The following is an 8,247-nucleotide window of genomic DNA, read 5'->3' as shown; positions in this document are numbered from 1 at the left end:
AAACCGTCAGCCATAGTGGGACAAAGGGAGGATTCAAAACTTTTTTTGATTAACTTATCTACTAGTATTCTCTTGTTTCATTTCACTTTACACACACATCAAACTTACTTCTCTTTTTTTTCTCTCATTTTCTCTCTACATTGTAGGTAACTTGAACAAATTTTTCTCTTCTTTCTTTGCTCTAAAAACCGAAACATACTCACATCTTCATCATCATTTACTTGTCTTTGATTATTGTTTACTTACTTGTAGTTTTTTGTTATTGTTAAGAATCAAACTTTCAAGTTTGTTCTTTATATTATCTTGTATTACAAGAACAAACAAGAACCTAAACTTCCTAGTTTATGGTTCTACATTTAATGTTTTGAAAGATTGAAAGTTCATGAGTTGTAAAATCATTACTTGTGTTCATGTTTGTAAACTTAAAGTTTACTTTCTTAAGGATCAAGCCTTGGCTTGAATCTTTCCAAGTATGAACAACCATGAACTTGTTACTTGTTTATTTAGTTTATATTCATCATTTTGTACATGTTTTAGTTCGTGTTTGTTGGTTAAGGGTCAAGTATTACAAGTTAATCTTGATCTCATACTTTCTTGAACTAAAGTTAACTTTATAAGTTCAAGAACATGGAAGTATAACTTTCTAGTTATAACTTCATATACTTATGAAAGATCTAAGTTTCTATAGCTTATGGTCTTCTAATTTTGTCATAATCAAGAGCTTATGAGCTTACATACACTTTACAAGATGAAAATCTAAGTTTCATAACTTATGGTTTCATGAAAGTAAAGATTCAAGTGTTATAACTTAGGATTTAACTTAGTAACTTTAGATCTAGACTTTTGAGTCTAGGATCTTCAAGATCAAACTAAGAACTACGTTCTACAACTTAAGATCTTGATTAGTTAGTTTACTTTCAAGTTTGTAGCTTAATATTACTTTTAGAGTTCATGTATGTGTCGGATCTAAGATCTTGATGTAACTTTGGTTCATCAAACTACTTGCAACACTTAATTGAGTTGTGCTACTTATCTTAGACTTACACTTGTGTTATGATGGTCAAAACTTGGTAAAGATGATGTAAACACATCAACGAGTTGTACACTTGAAGCTATATGCATCAAGGATGAGAACCGTGATGAACGTCAAGCACCAAGAACCCACCGGAACACAATATTTACTGTTTTCTGGAACTGATCAGAACACCTGGGCTACTATAAAGTTGATTTTCAGTTATCTCTGTTCGATTATATAATTTTTTGTTCAAGACTCGTCTTAATCCGAGTTACGGTTTAGGATCTATGGCCCTCCGAACGTCACTATGTCCTTTTAAGGTTGTGCTGAAAATTCTGACCTACTCGCACTTAAACCATCACCACGGTCAAACAAAGAAGATTTTGCTTCTAGAATTTTTACAACAACTAAAGGACTCATATATGGAGCCATGGCCACTGGTCTCACCTCATTTTAGTAGGTATAGAGGCCGTGGCGACTGACCGAAATCAGCCTTTGTTTTAAACTCTTTTCTAGAATGAAACATACTTTATACTTTTGTTTGATGATGAACCTTAAGACCTAATTTACATAATTTTAAACCTATCGGGAACGATTTACTGACTTAGTAACTTTTGACTTAGGTTGAGGACTTTCCGAACCTACATACTTGCTTACTTTTCCCGAGTCAACTTACTACTACTTTTCCACTGTGAGTTATAGCATCCCTTTTTACTTTAACTATTTTGGGAACTGAGAATACATGCGTATTTTACGTTTTACATAATAGGCACGAGTACTTAAACTTATTATATGTGTGGGTTATACAACGGCATAAACTTTCCCCTTAGCTCGGTAACGTTTAGTCATTGGTTTTTGAACCGGTGAACGCGAATCTTAGATATGGATCCATAGGGTTTGACATCCCCACTCGGGCTAGTAGCGCTAGCATTTAACGGGTGTTTAATACTTCATAAACATACGCACTCGCCAAGTGTACTTTCAGGGGGTTATAAACGTTAAGTTAGTTACCAAGTGCCCACGGTTAAACATATACTTTACATACTATTTTGAAACGCTGTTAAAGCACTGAAATCTCGTGGCCTACCTTACATACTGTTATACTTAAACTATAGCTCACCAACCTTTGTGTTGACATTTTTAAGCATGTTTTTCTCAGGTGCTTAAAGTTGCTTGCTTTCGCTGTTGTACTAGTCATGCCTTGTAGACACCCGCTGCGCTTGTTCGAGTTGTCACCGCATGAAACGTTTTATTTGCATTCAAGCTATGTTACCTTTTGAAATAATGATTTGTAATGACCATTGGGTCACGTACTATTACTAATTGCTTCTGTTCATTGAAGCATACTTTTGTTGTAAGATATTTGATGTTGGTTAAGACATCACCTTTATTCATGAATGCAAACTTCTTTTGAAACCGCATATAGTATTTGAACTTGTAATGATCCTGTTGTTGATGGTCCGTACATGTTGATTTAGTACGGGGCGTCACAACTTAGCTACGAGACATTAATTAAAAAAGGTTGAACATAACTTACAATGATTAATAATAGCGTAGCGTTACACGGACAGAATTTTGACTTACACACTTACAACATTCGCTAACATACCCTTATTATTATTAAATTAAAATTAAAATTATAAATTATATATATATATATATATATATATATATATATATATATATATATATATATATATATCGTGAGAGATAGAGAGAAAAATGTGTGATTTTTTCGGTCAAAACACGCGAAATTTATAGGATGTCAGCTGCTACAGGAGCTCATGCGATCGTATGAGTTTTCTTTATGAAAGCCATACGATTGCTTGGCAGCCAAAAACTGTTCCAAGTAGTTCCAAAACGTGGCTGCTGGATTTTTATAATATTTATAATATAATATAATTAATTATAAATTATATTATATTCTTGTACTCCGTTGACTTGTAATTTTCGGTCCGTTACGTCGCGCGTTGAGAGTTGGCTCAGGTCCCTGTTCCGGATTTTCGAACGTCCCTGCGTACAATTTAATATCTTGTACTTTGCGTTTTGCGACTCGTACTCTTGTAATTTTTAGACGTTTCTCATCAATATTTTGAACCATTTTGATTGTACTTTGTACTTTTTAGCTTTTTGGTCATTTGTGTCTTCAATTCGTCGAATCTGTCTTTTGTCTTCACCTTTTATTATTTAAACGAATATCACTTGTAAATAGAACAATTGCAACTAAAAGCTTGTCTTTCTTGAGGGATAATGCTATGAAATATATGTTCGTTTTTAGCATTATCAAATATTCCCACACTTAAGCGTTGCTTGTCCTCAAGTAATATAGTTTTGAAATAAAAATACTAGAATCACTTCTTTATTCTTCACACTTTGTACATCAGTGATTTCTATACGGCGATATGAACAATGATAGTAACGTTGTGGTTTACAGTCCCACATGACTATGAAAATTTAGATCCTTAAGGAAATTGGATCTTTATGAAAACATTTGATCTTTTGAAAATTTAATCTAGCTTTTACCCTAGATAAGTTTTTCGGAATAACCCTTCACCGGTGTTTGCAAATTGTTTTTGTGGGTTTTGTGGGTTTCAGATTTGAAAATTTTAGCTCAAAACTTGCGGTTTTGTGTCACCCACTTGCTAACCTTGTATTAGGAAAGCAACACGTCCAGTATACTTGCTCCGTATATTACCTTTTGGTAAACTACCGTCCGGTTGTAAAGGAAAGCGTTGAACAAGCAACTGTTAAGGCAATGTCCCGTGACATGCTTTTAATTATGGTCTATAACATGTCGGATGCAATTACTATCCTTTGTAGGAGCAATAGTAAAGATCACCCTATAATTTTTTGATCTGGCACAAGGTCCTGTCTTCGACCATGCTATACAACCACCATTCTTACGGTTGACACCCGATTTGGTTCAGGTGACCTAATGAATTCTAGGTGAATTCCTTGGATTTTACGTTCAATGGTAATGAACGCATTGAAATGGGTTTTCAGAAAACAAATTGGTTTGTAATTTTGATCAAAATATTTTCTCGTTCAAGCTCAAGTTTAGATATCATCGAATTCCATGAGTTTGTAATTCTCAATCTTTAAAGTCAATCTCAAGGATTGAGTAATATCAGTCTTAAAAGCTGATTTTTAATCTTTAAGGAGATTATCCTTTCTAGGGATCTGATTCATTAATCTTATAAGCTAATTTGCACGGTGCCCTCCATTGTACGAGACAGATCCTCTCATGGTTTGGATAAGTCTGACCACTTGGCGACCCTGTTTGATGCTGAGGTCCGTGGATTTCCAGCTGATTTTCGAGAAAACTTTTCAAGATTTTTCGTAGACTCTACAACTGGTCTAGACGACAACTTCCTGACCTAAATCAAGAAGCGCGTGTCTTTTTCGGAAGACTTTACTTCCTTTTAAATTTCATTTATATTACAATAAACTAGGTAAAACTGATTAAAATTGTCCAAAACAAAAGTATCTTCAATTATTTGTACAAAAATATGTGACATATGTTCTAAATAACTTGGTAAATTTTTCCCACACTTGGCTTTTATTTTCCTTTCTTTGCCTTTTTATTGTCCTCTATTCCATTTTAAATGAATTCTAACATTTTGGGTTGTTTCTCAATTTATGTCCTTTCCGAGGTAACAATAATTTCGGTGTTAACACCTAGTTTTATCGTTCATAAATATGTATAAACATGATTTTGAATTCATTTATTTGAAAATTTTTAAAAAATTTTACTAGAATTGGGTAGTCAGTATATAAGACTAGTGCTGTTCTTTATTATCAGAGAGCACTAGATTCTAATACAACTACTGCGTTACTAGTATATTTATTGGTAACCAAGTGTTTAAGTTATAAATTTTAAAAATCCGAAAGAATTTAACCCCTTCCCACACTTAAGATCTTGCAATGCCCTCATTTGCAAGAAATCAGTAATTATTTAAATTATTGAGGGTGATTAGCGTAGAAAAATGATTAAATTTTACCAAAGTTTCCAAACATATTGGCGTTTGTTTGTTGAATGATAAATGGTGCACATCATTTGTTCATTCCGTCTTGTTGTTACATCACATTTGTTTTTCGTTTTGTCGTCAAAATTAGTAGCTTTTGCTGAACTTAATGCCAGTCTTTGAAAATGCGCTGTTTTACCCTGTTGTATACAATTGACAATATACATACATACAAATAATAACATGCATGGTAATTTGAAATGGGACTTAACATCTCACTTTCAAATCAAATATGAAATATTAGTACAACATAATAAAAATGTTAAAACTTACATAAAAGTATCACAATATTATATGTTTAAACATAAATAAATAAAAATAATAAAAAGATAAATATCAATATGAATAGGGGTTCCAGTTCATGTCGTCGGGCGGGTTCCATGGTTGGTTATAGGTGTACTGATAGGCCTGGTTAGGGTCGTAGAGAGTAAATGGTGGTCGCATATCGGGCTGGTGTGGAGGATAGTAAGAAGGTCGGGTCGGGTCGGTACGTAGTTATTTGGTACCTGAGGTGATAGCTGGCTCATGATCTGATGCTGATGATAGTGCCATCTATCATGCTGTCGTTGCCTGGAATGCTCGTACACATTCTCGGCGTGCCACTGCTCGAACTGACTAAATCTAGCCTCGTCTGTCATTTCTACCTCATCTATACGCTGATAAACGTCAGTAACAGCCTCCCTAATGACATCCCTAATGTCATCCGGTTCCTCCATTTCCTCATCTGAACCTCTCTCTACCTGTGGATGACGGCCAACATATGGTATTGCCTGATTGCGTCTGCTCTTTAATACCTTAGCACCCTGATAGACCTTCAATCCTAAAGTATCAACCTGTTCCCTACACACCATTAGTGGACCCCCTTGATCCCTATCTACACTCAAATACTCTCCAATGAGAGTAACAAAAATACCTCCTTCAATTATTCCCCCGTCCTGTATTCCTGCCACTATTTTGGAAAGATAAAAACCAACACAGTAGGGGATATTAACAAAGCTTCTAGTGTTTCGAATACACTTAAGGTAAAATAAGTCGTGTAAGGTCATCTTCTCCTTGTTTTTACCACTTTGTGTAATCGAATTAGCTAAAAATCTATGTATAATACGTAGCTCTGCTTTGTTAATATCTAAGTAGGAGTGTCTTCCTCCTAGCGAAAAAACATTATAATTTGACATACGCCTCCAGACGGCGTCCGCGTCAAAATTCCTATCTACCTGCTCCCCAGATAAATCAAATTTGTACAATCGGGTAGTAGTAATTCACCAGGAGTGTAAATCTGTAAAGTCCTGGCCATGTCCAGCATGGATATCCTGTACATCCTACGGCCAACTAAAAATCTAAGAAAACTTCTATCATCTAACCTTACTACATCCGCATTAAGTGATATAGTACTCATAAGCTCAACACACCATTCCTTATATACAGGCCTACGAATGGTGAATAAACGTTCCCAATCGGGAAAAGAAGAGCTGCCATACCTTTGGATCAGATGCTGTCTAACTGAGTTAACTAGTTGGACCCTTTCCAAAGGATCCCAATCAATTACCCTTGGTACTTCTACATTTTTCGTTACCAGTTTGAATTTGTTACTTTGATACGTCGGGTAATCTCTCCAGCTTCGATCAAATCTCAAATTAGGATGCAACTGTTCTTCATGAATCGTTGGGTGTTCTATTATCGTATGAATCGGAAAAATTACATAGGCATTAACATATTCTTGTTGCGGATCATAATATGGTACGTGTTGATCAGGTTGTTGTTGTTCCTGTTGTTGCTCCGGTTCATATTGCATTTCTGGTTCAGGTTCTGGAGCAAGTTGTCTAGATGATGATGATGCACCATTAGTATCGGTAAATCTCTGCAAAACACATTAAACACAAAATTTGTGCATCCAAATATGCATTAGTGTTAGCAAAATAACAACTTGAAACAATTACAATAACATGTTTAATCAAAATTAAACTTATACGCATTTTCACAATTTTAACAATTCTACACTTTTTCAAATAAGCATTTATGAAAATGTTTACAAAGTTCATAAGCATTCAACTCAAATAACATGTTAAAATAACCATTACTAGCAATTAAACAAGTTTCAAATGGCGTTTACATCAATTTAATCAAGTTCATGAATTTTAGACCTAAAAAGTCCACTTTAATTCTCAAAAATCATGTTTAGGATCAAAGTTTGGATCATTTAGCTACCTAAACATGTTACACTACTTAATTTAGCAATAATTCATGACAAAAATTGGTCATAACCTGTTTATATCAAAAAGCCCCAAATTGCTCAAGAACACAAACCCTAGATTTCTAAAAATTTTGAAGTTTTTGGCTTCAAATCATGTTAAATAGCATCAATCTAGGTTATACATGCATAATATACTAACAATTTAACTCTAATTACACTAGAATTTAACAAAATTAAATTAGGTAAAATTTAGCTCAAAACACTAAAATTGAAAATTTAAAGAATTTAGGGGTGAAATCTTTACCTTCTTTGAAAAACTTCTGAACAATTTCATGATTAGAGCGGATTATAGCAAGAAATTTGGTTGATTTTGGTGAAAAATTGGTGATTTTAGGGGTGAATTATGGATGTGTTCATGTATGTTTGTGTGTGTTATGAGGGAAAACAGAGAACTCGCTGCCTTTTTGATCCTGGCCAGTTTTTGGTCTTCATGCGACTGCATGAATTTTACAAGGAAACCGCATGCGATCGCATGGGGTCTGGCATTTTTTTTTTAATAAAAACCTTATACTTTTAATACAAATAATTAATTAAAAATTAAAATTTTGTTTCTTTTTAGGATGAGGGCGTTTCGGATCGTTGTCCTAGTCCGTCTCTCAACAAAAATTTTAAAATTTGTTACTTTTTAAGCGTTGTTTTAAAAGCAAAGATTTTTGGGTTTTTTTTTAATGTTTTTGGCATACTTTAATTCAATAAGATTAAAAATAATGATAATAAAATTTCTCGTCCCGCCCTCGGATAAAGCAATTTCGGTTCAACGACCTAGTTTCAACTCACGACGAATTTTTAGAAATCACATTTTTAACTTAATGAAATAAAGTAAATTTTTGTTTTTAAATTCACAGCAGACTTAAATTTAAAATGCATAAATTTAAAAATTCATATAAATATCATTAATATTTTTATACATTAATTTTACAAACTTATATTGAAAATATTAATTTTTCAAATATTTA

Source organism: Rutidosis leptorrhynchoides, chromosome 4, assembly GCF_046630445.1.
Source record: "Rutidosis leptorrhynchoides isolate AG116_Rl617_1_P2 chromosome 4, CSIRO_AGI_Rlap_v1, whole genome shotgun sequence".
NCBI lineage: Eukaryota > Viridiplantae > Streptophyta > Magnoliopsida > Asterales > Asteraceae > Rutidosis > Rutidosis leptorrhynchoides.
The sequence above is the reverse complement of the archived record's forward strand: the minus strand, read 5'-3'. Positions refer to the sequence as shown.